Genomic DNA, 17,552 nt, shown 5'->3' with positions numbered 1-17,552 from the left:
GGGTTTTGTAATTAATTATAGTTGTTACTTTAACAAAAAAAGTCATTGAATCACGAACATAACTACTCTTTCATAAATGTATTTAATTACTAGTGCAATTAATTCATGCTTTACCTAAAACAAAACAAAAATCTTCAAATGTCTCGCAAATTTTCAATTGAGAGACGTTTCATGAGAGCAGAGTGTGCGTGGTGCCTGTTGCCAAGTGACACGTGACGTCAGCGAGAGCTGTTATTAGCTTGATTAGCTCTGGCTAATATACTTCGATGGCTGTCTTCTCTCATGTCCTCAAACGGGGTATTGTAGGATTGCAAGCTTGTCACTTCAACCAGTGATTTGTTGTTCATTAGTCCCTCGTAGTAGTAGCGGACTTGCAAATCATTGTATTCTCTTTTTATTTACCATTTACACAACGTGACAACTTCACTGCTTGTGGCGTTTGTAAATAATAAATTGACAAAAGAGATGTTTTGTGTGGTCGCTGCTGAAACATTCTTATGTGGTCTACGGGTGGAGGTCTTGTGCAGTTCCATATTCTAAACCATGCCCGGGATGAATATTTGCTGTGGACATGAACTAATTAAAGTTGGTGGAGACTATAAAGGAGATTAAGGCGAAGGCGATAAGGCTAATAAACATGGCTTGCAGGCTGGAAGTGAGCAAGGCAGCGTGGACCTGGGCATGAGGCCTCTGATTGTTTCTGCTCAGAAGGCGGATTAGTGATTGCCAGCTCCTTAACGTTCAGGCCGTAACGTCTGCAGCCAAGGTTCACCAGGAAGTCAGCACCAGATCCTCTCCACATACTCATAGAGAGAAAAAGGATTACCTGCTGTATTTCATACTGGCTTATTTGTGAGTCCTGTGCTCTGTAAGACTTCACTCTGTGCACTGAAAAACTTCACTCTGTGCACTGAAAGACTTTACTCTGTGCACTGAAAGACTTCACTCTGTGCTCTGAAAGACTTCACTCTGTGCTCTGAAAGACTTCACTCTGTGCACTGAAAGACTTCACTCTGCACTGAAAGACTTCACTCTGTGCACTGAAAGACTTCACTCTGCACTGAAAGACTTAAAGACTTCACTCTGAACTAAAAGACTTAAAGACTTCACTCTGTGCACTGAAAGACTTCACTCTGTGCTCTGAAAGACTTCACTCTGTGCACTGAAAGACTTCACTCTGCGCACTGAAAGATTTCACTCTGCGCACTGAAAGACTTCACTCTGTGCTCTGTAAGACTTAAAGACTTCACTCTCTGCACTGAAAGACTTCACTCTCTGCACTGAAAGACTTCACTCTGTGCACTGAAAGACTTCACTCTGTGCACTGAAATATTTCACTCTGCGCACTGAAAGATTTCACTCTGCGCACTGAAAGACTTCACTCTGTGCTCTGTAAGACTTAAAGACTTCACTCTCTGCACTGAAAGACTTCACTCTCTGCACTGAAAGACTTCACTCTCTGCACTGAAAGACTTCACTCTGTGCACTGAAAGACTTCACTCTGCACTAATAGACTTCACTCTGTGCACTGAAAGACTTCACTCTGTGCACTGAAAGATTTCACTCTGCGCACTGAAAGACTTCACTCTGTGCTCTGTAAGACTTAAAGACTTCACTCTCTGCACTGAAAGACTTCACTCCGTGCTCTGTAAGACTTAAAGACTTCACTCTGTGCACTGAAAGACTTCACTCTGCACTGAAAGACTTCACTCTGTGCACTGAAAGACTTCACTCTGTGCTCTGTAAGACTTAAAGACTTCACTCTGCACTGAAAGACTTCACTCTGCACTGAAAGACTTCACTCTCTGCACTGAAAGACTTCACTCTGTGCTCTGAAAGACTTCACTCTGTGCACTGAAAGACTTCACTCTGCACTGAAAGACTTCACTCTGCACTGAAAGACTTCACTCTGTGCACTGAAAGACTTCACTCTGTGCACTGAAAGACTTCACTCTGTGCACTGAAATATTTCACTCTGCGCACTGAAAGACTTCACTCTGTGCTCTGTAAGACTTAAAGACTTCACTCTCTGCACTGAAAGACTTCACTCTGCACTGAAAGACTTCACTCTGTGCACTGAAAGACTTCACTCTGTGCACTGAAAGACTTCACTCTGCACTGAAAGACTTCACTCTGTGCACTGAAAGACTTCACTCTGCACTGAAAGACTTAAAGACTTCACTCTGAACTAAAAGACTTAAAGACTTCACTCTGTGCACTGAAAGACTTCACTCTGTGCACTGAAAGACTTCACTCTGTGCACTGAAAGACTTCACTCTGCACTGAAAGACTTCACTCTGTGCACTGAAAGACTTCACTCTGCACTGAAAGACTTAAAGACTTCACTCTGAACTAAAAGACTTAAAGACTTCACTCTGTGCACTGAAAGACTTCACTCTGTGCACTGAAAGACTTCACTCTGTGCTCTGAAAGACTTCACTCTGTGCTCTGAAAGACTTCACTCTGTGCACTGAAAGATTTCACTCTGCGCACTGAAAGACTTCACTCTGTGCTCTGTAAGACTTAAAGACTTCACTCTCTGCACTGAAAGACTTCACTCTGTGCACTGAAAGACTTCACTCTGTGCACTGAAATATTTCACTCTGCGCACTGAAAGATTTCACTCTGCGCACTGAAAGACTTCACTCTGTGCTCTGTAAGACTTAAAGACTTCACTCTCTGCACTGAAAGACTTCACTCTCTGCACTGAAAGACTTCACTCTCTGCACTGAAAGACTTCACTCTGTGCACTGAAAGACTTCACTCTGCACTGATAGACTTCACTCTGTGCACTGAAAGACTTCACTCTGTGCACTGAAAGATTTCACTCTGCGCACTGAAAGACTTCACTCTGTGCTCTGTAAGACTTAAAGACTTCACTCTCTGCACTGAAAGACTTCACTCCGTGCTCTGTAAGACTTAAAGACTTCACTCTGTGCACTGAAAGACTTCACTCTGCACTGAAAGACTTCACTCTGTGCACTGAAAGACTTCACTCTGTGCTCTGTAAGACTTAAAGACTTCACTCTGCACTGAAAGACTTCACTCTGCACTGAAAGACTTCACTCTCTGCACTGAAAGACTTCAGTCTGTGCTCTGAAAGACTTCACTCTGTGCACTGAAAGACTTCACTCTGTGCACTGAAAGACTTCACTCTGCACTGAAAGACTTCACTCTGTGCACTGAAAGACTTCACTCTGTGCACTGAAATATTTCACTCTGCGCACTGAAAGACTTCACTCTGTGCTCTGTAAGACTTAAAGACTTCACTCTCTGCACTGAAAGACTTCACTCTGTGCTCTGTAAGACTTAAAGACTTCACTCTGTGCACTGAAAGACTTCACTCTGCACTGAAAGACTTCACTCTGTGCACTGAAAGACTTCACTCTGTGCACTGAAAGACTTCACTCTGTGCACTGAAAGACTTCACTCTGTGCTCTGTAAGACTTAAAGACTTCACTCTGCACTGAAAGACTTCACTCTGCACTGAAATACTTCACTCTGTGCACTGAAAAACTTCACTCTGTGCACTGAAAGACTTCACTCTGTGCTCTGTAAGACTTAAAGACTTCACTCTGCCCTGAAAGACTTCACTCTGTGCACTGAAAGACTTCACTCTGTGCACTGAAAGACTTCACTCTGCGCTGTGAAAGACTTCTCTCTGTGCACTGAAAGACTTCACTCTGTGCTGTGAAAGACTTCTCTCTGTGCACTGCGGACGGCACTTTAGGGTCATGGAGATTCCAGCGGAGGACGGACGCCAAGTACTGCAGATATAATGAACTTCTTTCTGAATTCTTAACAGCTCTGTGGAGAAATATGTCCTCCCTTTGGCTGGCAACTAGAAGTCATCCCATTACACTTGGACAGGCTACTGCAGACTGTAACACTGCAGAATTGGTCACATCTAGTCTTAGACTTAGGTTGGTCATATCTAGTCTTAGATTGGTCACATCTAGTCTTAGATTGGTCAAATCTAGTCTTAGATTTAGGTTGGTAACATCTATTATTAGACTTAGATTGGTCACATCTAGTCTTAGATTGGTCAAATGTAGTCCTACACTTAAATTGGTCACATCTATTCTTAGACTTAGATTGGTCACATCTAGTCTTAGACTTAGATTAGTCACATCTAGTCTTAAATAGGTCACATCTGGTCTTAGACTTAGATTGTTCAGATCTAGTCTTAGATTGGTCAGATCTATTCTTAGACTTACTTAGTTTGGTCAGATCTAGTCTTAGACTTTGATTGGTCACATCTAGTCTTAGATTTAGATTGGTCACATCTAGTCTTAGATTGGTCAAATCTAGTCTTAGACTTAGATTGGTCACATCTATTATTAGACTTAGATTGGTCACATCTAGTCTTAGACTTAGGTTGGTCACATCTAGTCTTGGACTTAGATTGGACACATCTAGTTTTAGACTTAGATTGGTCACATCTAGTCTTAGATTGGTCAAATCTAGTCTTAGACTTAGGTTGGTAACATCTCGTCTTAGACTTAGATTGGTCACATCTAGTCTTAGATTGGTCAAATCTAGTCTTAGATTTAGGTTGGTCACATCTATTCTTAGACTTAGATTGGTCACATCTAGTCTTAGACTTAGATTAGTCACATCTAGTCTTAAATAGGTCACATCTGGTCTTAGACTTAGATTGTTCAGATCTAGTCTTAGATTGGTCAGATCTATTCTTAGACTTACTTAGATTGGTCAGATCTAGTCTTAGACTTTGATTGGTCACATCTAGTCTTAGATTTAGATTGGTCACATCTAGTCTTAGATTGGTCAAATCTAGTCTTAGACTTAGATTGGTCTCATCTATTATTAGACTTAGATTGGTCACATCTAGTCTTAGACTTAGGTTGGTCACATCTAGTCTTAGACTTAGGTTGGTCATATCTAGTCTTAGATTGGTCACATCTAGTCTTAGATTGGTCAAATGTAGTCTTAGATTTAGGTTGGTAACATCTCGTCTTAGACTTAGATTGGTCACATCTAGTCTTAGATTGGTCAAATCTAGTCTTAGATTTAGGTTGGTCACATCTATTCTTAGACTTAGATTGGTCACATCTAGTCTTAGACTTAGATTAGTCACATCTAGTCTTAAATAGGTCACATCTGGTCTTAGACTTAGATTGTTCAGATCTAGTCTTAGATTGGTCAGATCTATTCTTAGACTTACTTAGATTGGTCAGATCTAGTCTTAGACTTTGATTGGTCACATCTAGTCTTAGATTTAGATTGGTCACATCTAGTCTTAGATTGGTCAAATCTAGTCTTAGACTTAGATTGGTCACATCTATTATTAGACTTAGATTGGTCACATCTAGTCTTAGACTTAGGTTGGTCACATCTAGTCTTAGACTTAGATTGGACACATCTAGTTTTAGACTTAGATTGGTCACATCTAGTCTTAGATTGGTCACATCTAGTCTTAGATTGGTCAAATCTAGTCTTAGACTTAGATTGGTCTCATCTATTATTAGACTTAGATTGGTCACATCTAGTCTTAGACTTAGGTTGGTCACATCTAGTCTTAGACTTAGGTTGGTCATATCTAGTCTTAGATTGGTCACATCTAGTCTTAGATTGGTCAAATGTAGTCTTAGATTTAGGTTGGTAACATCTCGTCTTAGACTTAGATTGGTCACATCTAGTCTTAGATTGGTCAAATCTAGTCTTAGATTTAGGTTGGTCACATGTATTCTTAGACTTAGATTGGTCACATCTAGTCTTAGACTTAGATTAGTCACATCTAGTCTTAAATAGGTCACATCTGGTCTTAGACTTAGATTGTTCAGATCTAGTCTTAGATTGGTCAGATCTATTCTTAGACTTGCTTAGATTGGTCAGATCTAGTCTTAGACTTTGATTGGTCACATCTAGTCTTAGATTTAGATTGGTCACATCTAGTCTTAGATTGGTCAAATCTAGTCTTAGACTTAGATTGGTCACATCTATTATTAGACTTAGATTGGTCACATCTAGTCTTAGACTTAGGTTGGTCACATCTAGTCTTAGACTTTGATTGGTCACATCTAGTCTTAGATTTAGATTGGTCACATCTAGTCTTAGATTGGTCAAATCTAGTCTTAGACTTAGATTGGTCACATCTATTATTAGACTTAGATTGGTCACATCTAGTCTTAGACTTAGGTTGGTCACATCTAGTCTTAGACTTAGGTTGGTCACATCTAGTCTTACACTTAGATTGGACACATCTAGTTTTAGACTTATATTGGTCACATCTAGTCTTAGATTGGTCAAATCTAGTCTTAGACTTAGGTTGGTAACATCTCGTCTTAGACTTAGATTGGTCACATCTAGTCTTAGATTGGTCAAATCTAGTCCTAGACTTAAATTGGTCACATCTATTCTTAGACTTAGATTGGTCACATTGGTCACATCTAGTCTTAGACTTAGATTAGTCACATCTACTCTTAAATAGGTCACATCTGGTCTTAGACTTAGATTGGTCACATCTGGTCTTACATTTAGATTGGTCACATCTCGTCTGATACTTGCAGTGTGTATATTGTACATATTACATATTGTTATGAAGGTGTCTGTTAGTATATTATATATATATACTTGCAGTGTGTATATATAAAACTTTGATGGAGAGTTTTGAAGTTGTTTAAGAGGCTTTGACTTCCATTAGCCGCATCTTTCAAGCATTTTTATCATCTTTAAAATCGTAATAAAAAACTCCAAAGAGTTGTGCAGAGGTGTGTCTTCCTGAGTCCTCGGGGTTGAACGAAACGGCAAACGTTTGCCAGTAAAGAAGATTGAATTTTGGAGTAACCACTTTGAAAAGCTGTTCATTCATCAAGGTCCGAAGTGACCCTTTGACCTTGTGCGAGATCCCCGGAGGTTCCTGCTATCGACTGCATCGATCTGTGCGCCGCTCAGTCAAAGAGGCGACTTCATTAGGACGGACTTGTGGACTCGGCCTCCAGATTGATATGTGGAGGACGGCAGAGATGACTGCCAGCTTCTAGTTAACTCATTGCTGAGGAGTGGGGATGACATAAATTACATCTGAGAGGATATCATTGCCGACATTTGTAGAGACACTCAAGTGCTTGTATCATTTTTTAAATTATTACTATTATAGCATCCCCCGCGACTCCGAAAATGACAAGCGGTAGTAAATGGATGGATGGATGGATTATTATTATAGAGCAGACCTGGGCATTATGCGGGCTACATCCGGCCCTTTGTGCGTCCCTGTCCGGCCCGCGTGAGGCCAATCATAAATTACAAAATAAATTTAAAGAAGTATCTATGTCGAGTGTGCAATACAACGGTGCTGCTTTTGTTTTGAAAAGCGTTATTTGTATTACTTCCGCATACTTGCCAACCTTGAGACCTCCAATATCGGGAGGTGGGGGTTAGGGGGTGGGGGGCGGGGGGCGGGGGGCTTGGTCGGGGGTGGGGTGGGGTGGTGGTGGTTGGGGGCGGGGGGCGTGGTTGGGGGCGTGGCTATTTACAGCTAGAATTCACCAACTCGAGTATTTCATATATATAACATATATGAAATACTCGAGTTGGTGAATATATATATATATATATATATATATATATATATATATATATGTATGAAATACTTGACTTTCAGTGAATTCTAGCTATATATATATATATATATGTATATATATATATATATATATATATATATATATATATATATATATATATATATATATATATATATATATATATATATATATATATATATATATATATATATATTTATATTTATATTTTATTTACATAAAATAAATACTTGGATTTCAGTGTTTCGGTGGCTATCCATTAGATGGCAGTATTGTCCTGTTTAACTTCTCCGTTCATGATGAGTACATCATTTCGGCCACCGTGTTCAATGGAGAAGTCTGTTCTACATATTTACAGGCAATTGTGGTAAAGCGGACGTGAGAACAGGCTGTCCCCACTCAGTCTCAGGTCTGCATTGAGCTGGAGGGGGCGTGGCCTCCAGCTTTGTTTGGGGGTGGGGGGCGTGGTTGGGGGCGTGGTTATTTACAGCTAGAATTCACCAACTCTAGTATTTCATATATATATATATATATATATGTATATATATATATATATATATATATATATATATATATATATATATATATATATATATATATATATATATATATATATATATATATATATATATATATATATATGTGTGTACATATATGTATATGTATGAAATACTTGACTTTCAGTGAATTCTAGCTATATACATTTATTTTTTATTTTATTTTATTTACATAGAAAAAAAATAAAAATACTTGAATTTCAGTGTTCCAGTGGCTATCCATTAGATGGCAGTATTGTCCTGTTTAACTTCTCCGTTCATGATGAGTATATAATTTCGGCCGCCATGTCTGTAATTTCCTCGTTATTCTGCTTCATCTCATTGTTGTGTGCGCAGTTGTGCACTCTATAAAAGCCCTAGATGTTATGACGTCTTTGGGCAGGCAAGCTGTTTATTTTGTGGGAAAGCGGACGTGAGAACAGGCTGTCCCCACTCAGTCTCAGGTCCGCATTGAGCTGGAGGGGGCGTGGCCTCCAGCTCCGGCTGAATACCGGGAGTTTGTCGGGAGAAAATCTCTGCCGGGAGGTTGTCGGGAGAGGCGCTGAATATCGGGATTCTCCCGCTAAAAACGGGAGGGTTGGCAAGTATGATGTTAGGACTGAAATGGGACAAGCGGGCAGGTGTGACAACAGATGGTTGTCCAAATTTGACGGGGAAAAATGTTGGACTTTTAAAGAGGATGCAGGATAAAGTGACAGAAATGGACATTTTTGCATTGTATTATACATCAGGAAGTGTTGTGTAAGACAGTGTTAAAAATAAAACAATCAAAAGCAATCTGCTTTTGTATAAAGTTAAGTTAGGTTAAATTAAATTATTATTATTATTTATCTTACGCTATATATAAAATAATTTGAGCAAAGTTTAATTGCAATATTGTCGGTGTGGCCCTCCAGCAGTGCTCGGGTTGCTCATGCGGCCCCCGGTAAAAAAAATAATTGCCCACCCCTGTTATAGAGACACAGACTGCGGGACAAAAAGATAAAATGCCACCTAATTTAAAGACGACTACATCCGGAGCAGATTCATGTCCTAGTTAATGTTCAGTAGGGCCGGAGCTCTTTGTATTGGCGTGCTCTTGAAGTGGAACACGGAAGATGATACATCGCAGAAAAATCATTAGCGGCGTTCTGCAGGGGAAGGCAAAGTCATTCAGCGCTGATGAGAAGAAGAGAAGATATGATGTATTCAAGGGAGAGAGGATGAAAGATGAAATGAGGCACCAGGTTGGAATCTCAGCATACGCAACCCGGAGCTATTAAACATCCACCCTGAAACGTGGCTACGAGCCTCCTTCCTGTGCACGTTTAAAGCCCTTTTCTCCATTTGGGGGAACATTAAGAAAGAATGCAGATGAAAGGCGTCGTGGAGACGCTTGCTAAATATAGCACCTCGGTCCCTGAAGGCGACTTGACTGGGGTCTGGAGAAGGCTGAACATCGCGGCCGTGCCTCTCATCAGGGAGACCTCATTTGCATAATGAAATGCTGCCACGGCAACCACGGCATCCCGCAAACACATGCTCGCGGCCCCAGAGACGGCCTCCGTATGGAAAGACACACTTGACTGGAAAAATAAGGGATGGGAGAGCAGCGGTAAATGAGCCGGGTGGGGTAGAGGTGTGTCCGGCAGACTGTTTTACCTATCGTAGCATTTGGATGAGTCTGACAGTCTCAAGGTTATTTGATTAAGGATTCAGGTACTTTCTTTTTGACTAGAACTAAAGTCAAATTCAGATAAAAACTAAAAAACTAAACTAAATAAAAACTAAAACCAAAACTGTAGAAGTAAAGGGTAGGTGCACTTGATTTCAGATAAAAACTGAAAAAGCAAGTAAGTGAATCATGAATCAAATAACCTTGACACTGTCAGAATCATCCAAATGCTAGGAAAGATATAGAATATAAATAAGACCATCCACAAAATGAAGAGACGGTCAGAAAGCAGCTTGAAAACAGTCTGTAAAACATAACCTATGCAAAATTCTGGCCAAAGAACCACCATTACATGCTATATAGACCCCAGGGAAATGCTTTAAAAAAAAAAAAAATCATAAGACCCCTTTAAGCATACTATGATTGTGTTGTTTATTGGATTTTTTAATGTATCTAATCCTATCACTCTTAAATCCACTTGGTACCTCGACCATGAAAACCAGTGTAGAAGTAAAGGGTAGGTGCATATGATTTCAGATAAAAACTGAAAAAGCAAGTAAGTGAATCATGAATCAAATAACCTTGACACTGTCAGAATCATCCAAATGCTACGAAAGATATAAAATATAAATAAGACCGTCCACAAAATGAAGAGACGGTCAGAAAGCAGCTGGAAAACAGTCTGTAAAACATAACCTATGCAAAATTCTGGCCAAAGAACCACCATTACATGTTATGTAGACCACAGGGAAATGTTCTAAATGTAGAACAAAAATCATAATAAGACCCCTTTAAGCATACTATGATTGTGTTTTTATTTGTTGTGTTATTTATGCTAATCCTATCACTCTTAAATCCATTTGGCACCTCGACCCTGAAAACCAGTGTAGAAGTAAAGGGTAGGTGCACATGATTTCAGATAAAAACTGAAAAAGCAAGTAAGTGAATCATGAATCAAATAACCTTGACACTGTCAGAATCATCCAAATGCTACACAAGATATAAGATATAAATAAGACCGTCCACAAAATGAAGAGACGGTCAAAAAGCAGCTTGAAAACAGTCTGTAAAACATAACCTATGCAAAATTCTGGCCAAAGAACCACCATTACATGTTATGTAGACCACAAGGAAATGTTCTAAATGTAGAAAAAAATCATAATAAGACCCCTTTAAGCATGTTATGATTGTGTTTTTATTTATTGTGTTATTTATGCTAATCCTATCACTCTTAAATCCACTTGGTACCTCGACCATGAAAACCAGTGTAGAAGTAAAGGGTAGGTGCACTTGATTTCAGATAAAAACTGAAAAAGCAAGTAAGTGAATCATGAATCAAATAACCTTGACACTGTCAGAATCATCCAAATGCTACGAAAGATATAAGATATAAATAAGACCGTCCATAAAATGAAGAGACAGTCAGAAAGCAGCTTGAAAACAGTCTGTAAAACATAACCTATGCAAAATTCTGGCCAAAGAACCACCATTACATGTTATGTAGACCACAGGGAAATGTTCTAAATGTAGAAAAAAATCATAATAAGACCCCTTTAAGCATGTTATGATTGTGTTTTTATTTATTGTGTTATTTATGCTAATCCTATCACTCTTAAATCCATTTGGCACCTCGACCACGAAAACCAGTGTAGAAGTAAAGGGTAGGTGCACTTGATTTCAGATTAAAACTGAAAAAGCAAGAAAGTGAATCTTAATCAAATAACCTTGACACTGTCAGAATCATCCAAATGCTACGAAAGATATAAAATATAAATAAGACCGTCCACAAAATGAAGAGACGGTCAAAAAGCAGCTTGAAAACAGTCTGTAAAACATAACCTGGCCAAAGAACCACCGTTACATGTTATGTAGACCACAGGGAAATGTTCTAAATGTAGAAAAAAATCATAATAAGACCCCTTTAAGCATACTATGATTGTGTTTTTATATATTGTGTTATTTATGCTAATCCTATCACTCTTAAATCCATTTGGCACCTCGACCCTGAAAACCAGTGTAGAAGTAAAGGGTAGGTGCACATGATTTCAGATAAAAACTGAAAAAGCAAGTAAGTGAATCATGAATCAAATAACCTTGACACTGTCAGAATCATACAAATGCTACGAAAGATATAAGATATAAATAAGACCATCCACAAAATGAAGATTTTGTGGACATTTAAAACATTTCCTTGTGGTCTACATAACATGTAATGGTGGTTCTTTGGCCAGAATTTTGCATAGGTTATGTTTTACAGACTGTTTTCAAGCCGCTTTCTGACCGTCTCTTCATTTTGTGGATGGCTTTATTTATATTTTATATCTTTAGTAGCATTTGGATGATTCTGACAGTGTCAAAGTTATTTGATTAAGGATTCACTTACTTGCTTTTTCAGTTTTTATCTGAAATCATGTGCACCTACCCTTTACTTCTACACTGGTTTTCATGGTCGATGTGCCAAGTGGATTTAAGACTGATAGGATTAGCATGAATAACACAATAAATAAAAAATCCAATAACACAATCATAGTATGCTTAAAGGGGTCTTATTATGATTTTTCTTCACATGCCGGCAAGGCTGTGGGCGATCGGCAATCTGCACACCTGGGACTGATGAGGGCGAGCTGTATAAAGGACCAGTGGAGCCAAGGATCCTTGCGGGAACTTAGTGTTATGGTTGGAGGAGGGAGTTGTGACGACACAGTTCTACAAGAGGGCAATATTGCTCTATGTATTCATTATATATATGTAATGAGAGGGCAAGAGGGCAATATTGCTCTATGTATTTATTATATTTATATCAACAATATAATATAATGAATACATAGAGCAATATTGCCCTCTTGTAGAACTGTGTCGTCACAACTCCCTCCTCCAACCATAACAGTAAAGCAGCCAGGGAAAAGCGAGTTCGAGCCCGCGCCGTGACAATAGGGGTCTTATTATGATTTGTTTCTACATTTAGAACATTTCCTTGTGGTCTATATAGCATGTAACGGTGGTTCTTTGGCCAAAATTTTGCATAGATTATGTTTTGCAGACCTTTCTCAAGCCGCATTCTGACCGTCTCTTCATTTTGTGGACAGCGTTTTCTCCCCGCCATCTTTGTTGCAGTTTTTAGCACTTCCATAGCGAGTCTACGCTAATGCCAGTATGCCTCACAACAAGGGATTGGGGAAAAAGGCCACAGCGTCAAACTAAAATGGCGTACCCACGCAAATCAGTTGGGGTAAATTTCTACCATACATGGATAATCCGGTGACATCATCGATGCGAAAAATGTCACCGGTTGTGCGAATTCCAAACAGCTGGTTGGCGAAGTATGATCGAAGGAAAGATTTATAAAAATCTCTGCAATGTCTTCGCGGTTTGATTTCAGACTTTCGGGACTTATGCAGATCCCAAATACACAACAGTAAGTAGCAATAGTTAAGAAAGGTTGAAAAATCCCTTGAAATGGGAGAGTTCTTTAACAGAGCTGTTGTGCCTCAAATGTTTGGACGCATTGTCACTCCCTTGTAGCGCTGGTCTGCAAAAAAAGAAAGAATCACTTGCATTGCGGTATTCAACAAATAAATCCCACTTCTGACACCAATCCCACTTCTGACACCAAATCCCACTTCTGACACCAAATCCCACTTCTGACACCATTTGTCATGAAAGGTTAAGAAGTAGTTCTAACTTCGGAATTCAGACTCAATCTACTCGGTTGAGTAACGCAAAAAAAAAAGCTAATACATTTTTTTACTTGGTGGTCCTTCTCAAGACGTACGCTGATTTCAAAGTTCAACACTGGGATTTTAACGTCCATCGATAGCTCAGGCTGGAAGGACCTGTCTGGGGAACGAGATGATTGTGAGTTCAGGTCTGGCCGAGGCCCAAAACATATCATTTGGTGCCAGCTGGCGCGAAAAGTCTGCCTTGATTCACCATTCAGAGCTGGGGTGTCGAATTGGTTTTCATTGAGGGCCACATTGCAGTTCTGACTGCTCTCAGAGGGCGGCTTGTTCCAGTGAATATGTATGAATTATAATATGTAATCGCCTCATTATGTTAGTACACAATTCCCTATGGATCTCCAATGTTTCCATACAAATTGATGGATAACGTACTTGCTTTTGAAGTCATAAGTGAGGGTGACAAGCATGCAAAAATGTTAGGAAAATATGTTAATACAGAGGCCGCATAATAAAATGTCAAAGTATGTTGATAAATTTTGATTTTGTAAAAAAATGCTAAGCGTACATACATTTAAGGACAACGCTTAGTGTCAGCTTTGGGTTATAGGTGACAATGTGTACTATTCATTATTACACAGGTAAATACAAACAGTCAAAATAAATAGGAGCAATAAGACAACAAGCTGACATTTTGATACTAATAACTAATAATCTACTTTCACTTAAAACACAAAACTGACCCTAAATGGTATCTTTAAATAAAGTATAATTAATGTCCTTTTTTGTGTGTTTTTTTTCATTAATTAAAAGATTGCCTCATTATAACATAATAGTGAATTGTTTGCTTGGTGCCGCGATAAACTGAACGCATCATGATTTGCCACCTCGGTAGAATGCATGTCTACCTCTGACACAGTCACTACAGAAAAAACATTATGTGAGTTGTGCATTATTCCAAGAGAATTGCTATGTGTGCAGGGATTATCCAGCCTGGCGCTGGCTAGTTCTAGCTTAACTGACTCCTCACCCGGACTAGCAGACTCTGTAATTGCCTGTGACCGGGCTTGCTCTAGTGTAGTTAGTCAAGTGTGACTCAAACAGAAATCTATGTTCCTAGACAGGATGATGGCGCCTTCCTGGTTAGGGTGAAGGCCGTCTCTCATCAGCAAGCCTGGTTTGCCCCAGAAAGAGGGCCAATTATCAATAAACCCAATTAGTACACAATACGGATATGGATCTCCAATGTTTACATACAAATTGATGGATAACGTACTTGCTTTTGAAATCATAAGTGAGGGGGACAAGCATGCAAAAATGTTAGTAAAATATGTTAATATTCCAGAGGCTGCATAGTAAAAAGTCAAAGTATGTTGACATATTTTGATTTTGTAAAAAAATGCTAAGCATACATACATTTAAGGACAACGCTTAGTGTCAGCTTTGTGTTATAGGTGACAATGTGTACTATTCATTATTACACAGGTAAATACAAACAGTCTAAATAAATAGGAGCAAAAAGACAACAAGCTGACATTTTGATACTAATAACTAATAATCTACTTTCACTTAAAACACAAAGCTGACCCTAAATGGTATCTTTAAATAAAGTATAATTAATGTCCTTTTTTGTGTGTTTTTTTTCATTAAATAAAAGATTGCCTCATTATAACATAATAGTGAATTGTTTGCTTGGTGCCGCGATAAACTGAACGCATCATAATTTGCCACCTCGGTAGAATGCATGTCTACCTCTGACACAGTCACTACAGAAAAAACATTATGTGAGTTGTGTATTATTCCAAGAGAATTGCTATGTGTGCAGGGATTATCCAATCTGCCGCTGGCTAGTTCTAGTTTAACTGACTCCTCACCCGGACTAGCAGACTCTGTAATTGCCTGTGACCGGGCTTGCCCTGGTGTAGTTAGTCAAGTGTGACTCGAACAGAAATCTATGTTCCTAGACAGGATGATGGCGCCTTCCTGGTCATCAGCAAGCCTGGTTTGCCCCAGAAAGAGGGCCAATTATCAATAAACACAATTAGTACACAATTCCCTATGGATCTCCAATGTTTACATACAAATTGATGGATAACGTACTTGCTTTTGAAATCATAAGTGAGGGGGACAAGCATGCAAAAATGTTAGGAAAATATGTTAATATTCCAGAGGCTGCATAGTAAAAAGTCAAAGTATCTTGACATATTTTGATTTTGTAAAAAAATGCTAAGCATACATACATTTAAGGACAACGCTTAGTGTCAGCTTTGTGTTATAGGTGACAATGTGTACTATTCATTATTACACAGGTAAATACAAACAGTCAAAATAAATAGGAGCAAAAAGACAACAAGCTGACATTTTGATACTAATAACTAATAATCTACTTTCACTTAAAACACAAAGCTGACCCTAAATGGTATCTTTAAATAAAGTATAATTAATGTCCTTTTTTGTGTGTTTTTTTCACTAAATAAAATATCTCCTCATTATGTTCAATCAATCAATCAATGTTTATTTATATAGCCCTAAATCACAAGTGTCTCAAAGGGCTGCACAAGCCACAACGACATCCGCGGTACATAGCCCACATAAGGGCAAGGAAAAACTCACAACCCCAATGGGACGTCGATGTGAATGACTACGAGAAACCTTGGAGAGGACCGCATATGTGGGTGACCCACCCCCTCTAGGGGAGACCGAATGCAATGGACGTCGAGTGGGTCTGACATAATATTGTGAAAGTCCAGTCCATAGTGGATCTAACATAATAGGGAATTGTTTGCTTGGTGCCGCGATAAACTGAACGCATCATGATTTGCCACCTCAGTAGAATGCATGTCTACCTCTGACACAGTCACTACAGAAAAAACATTATGTGAGTTGTGTATTATTCCAAGAGAATTGCTATGTGTGCAGGGATTATCCAGCCTGGCGCTGGCTAGTTCTAGCTTAACTGACTCTTCACCCGGACTAGCAGACTCTGTAATTGCCTGTGACCGGGCTTGCCCTAGTGTAGTTAGTCAAGTGTGACTCAAACAGAAATCTATGTTCCTAGACAGGATGATGGCGCCTTCCTGGTTAGGGTGAAGGCCGTCTCTCATCAGCAAGCCTGGTTTGCCCCAGAAAGAGGGCCAATTATCAATAAACACAATTAGTACACAATTCCCTATGGATCTCCAATGTTTACATACAAATTGATGGATAACGTACTTGCTTTTGAAATCATAAGTGAGGGGGACAAGCATGCAAAAATGTTAGTAAAATATGTTAATATTCCAGAGGCTGCATAGTAAAAAGTCAAAGTATGTTGACATATTTTGATTTTGTAAAAAAATGCTAAGCATACATACATTTAAGGACAACGCTTAGTGTCAGCTTTGTGTTATAGGTGACAATGTGTACTATTCATTATTACACAGGTAAATACAAACAGTCAAAATAAATAGGAGCAATAAGACAACAAGCTGACATTTTGATACTAATAACTAATAATCTACTTTCACTTAAAACACAAAGCTGACCCTAAATGGTATCTTTAAATAAAGTATAATTAATGTCCTTTTTTGTGTGTTTTTTTCACTAAATAAAATATCTCCTCATTATGTTCAATCAATCAATCAATCAATCAATGTTTATTTATATAGCCCTAAATCACAAGTGTCTCAAAGGGCTGCACGAGCCACAACGACATCCGCGGTACAGAGCCCACATAAGGGCAAGGAAAAACTCACAACCCCAATGGGACGTCGATGTGAATGACTACGAGAAACCTTGGAGAGGACCGCATATGTGGGTGACCCACCCCCTCTAGGGGAGACCGAATGCAATGGACGTCGAGTGGGTCTGACATAATATTGTGAAAGTCCAGTCCATAGTGGATCTAACATAATAGTGAATTGTTTGCTTGGTGCTGCGATAAACTGAACGCATCATAATTTGCCACCTCGGTAGAATGCATGTCTACCTCTGACACAGTCACTACAGAAAAAACATTATGTGAGTTGTGTATTATTCCAAGAGAATTGCTATGTGTGCAGGGATTATCCAGCCTGGCGCTGGCTAGTTCTAGCCTAACTGACTCCTCACCCGGACTAGCAGA

This window comes from Entelurus aequoreus, linkage group LG04, assembly GCF_033978785.1.
Source record: "Entelurus aequoreus isolate RoL-2023_Sb linkage group LG04, RoL_Eaeq_v1.1, whole genome shotgun sequence".
Taxonomy (NCBI): Eukaryota; Metazoa; Chordata; class Actinopteri; order Syngnathiformes; family Syngnathidae; genus Entelurus; species Entelurus aequoreus.
This window is presented reverse-complemented; position numbering follows the sequence as displayed.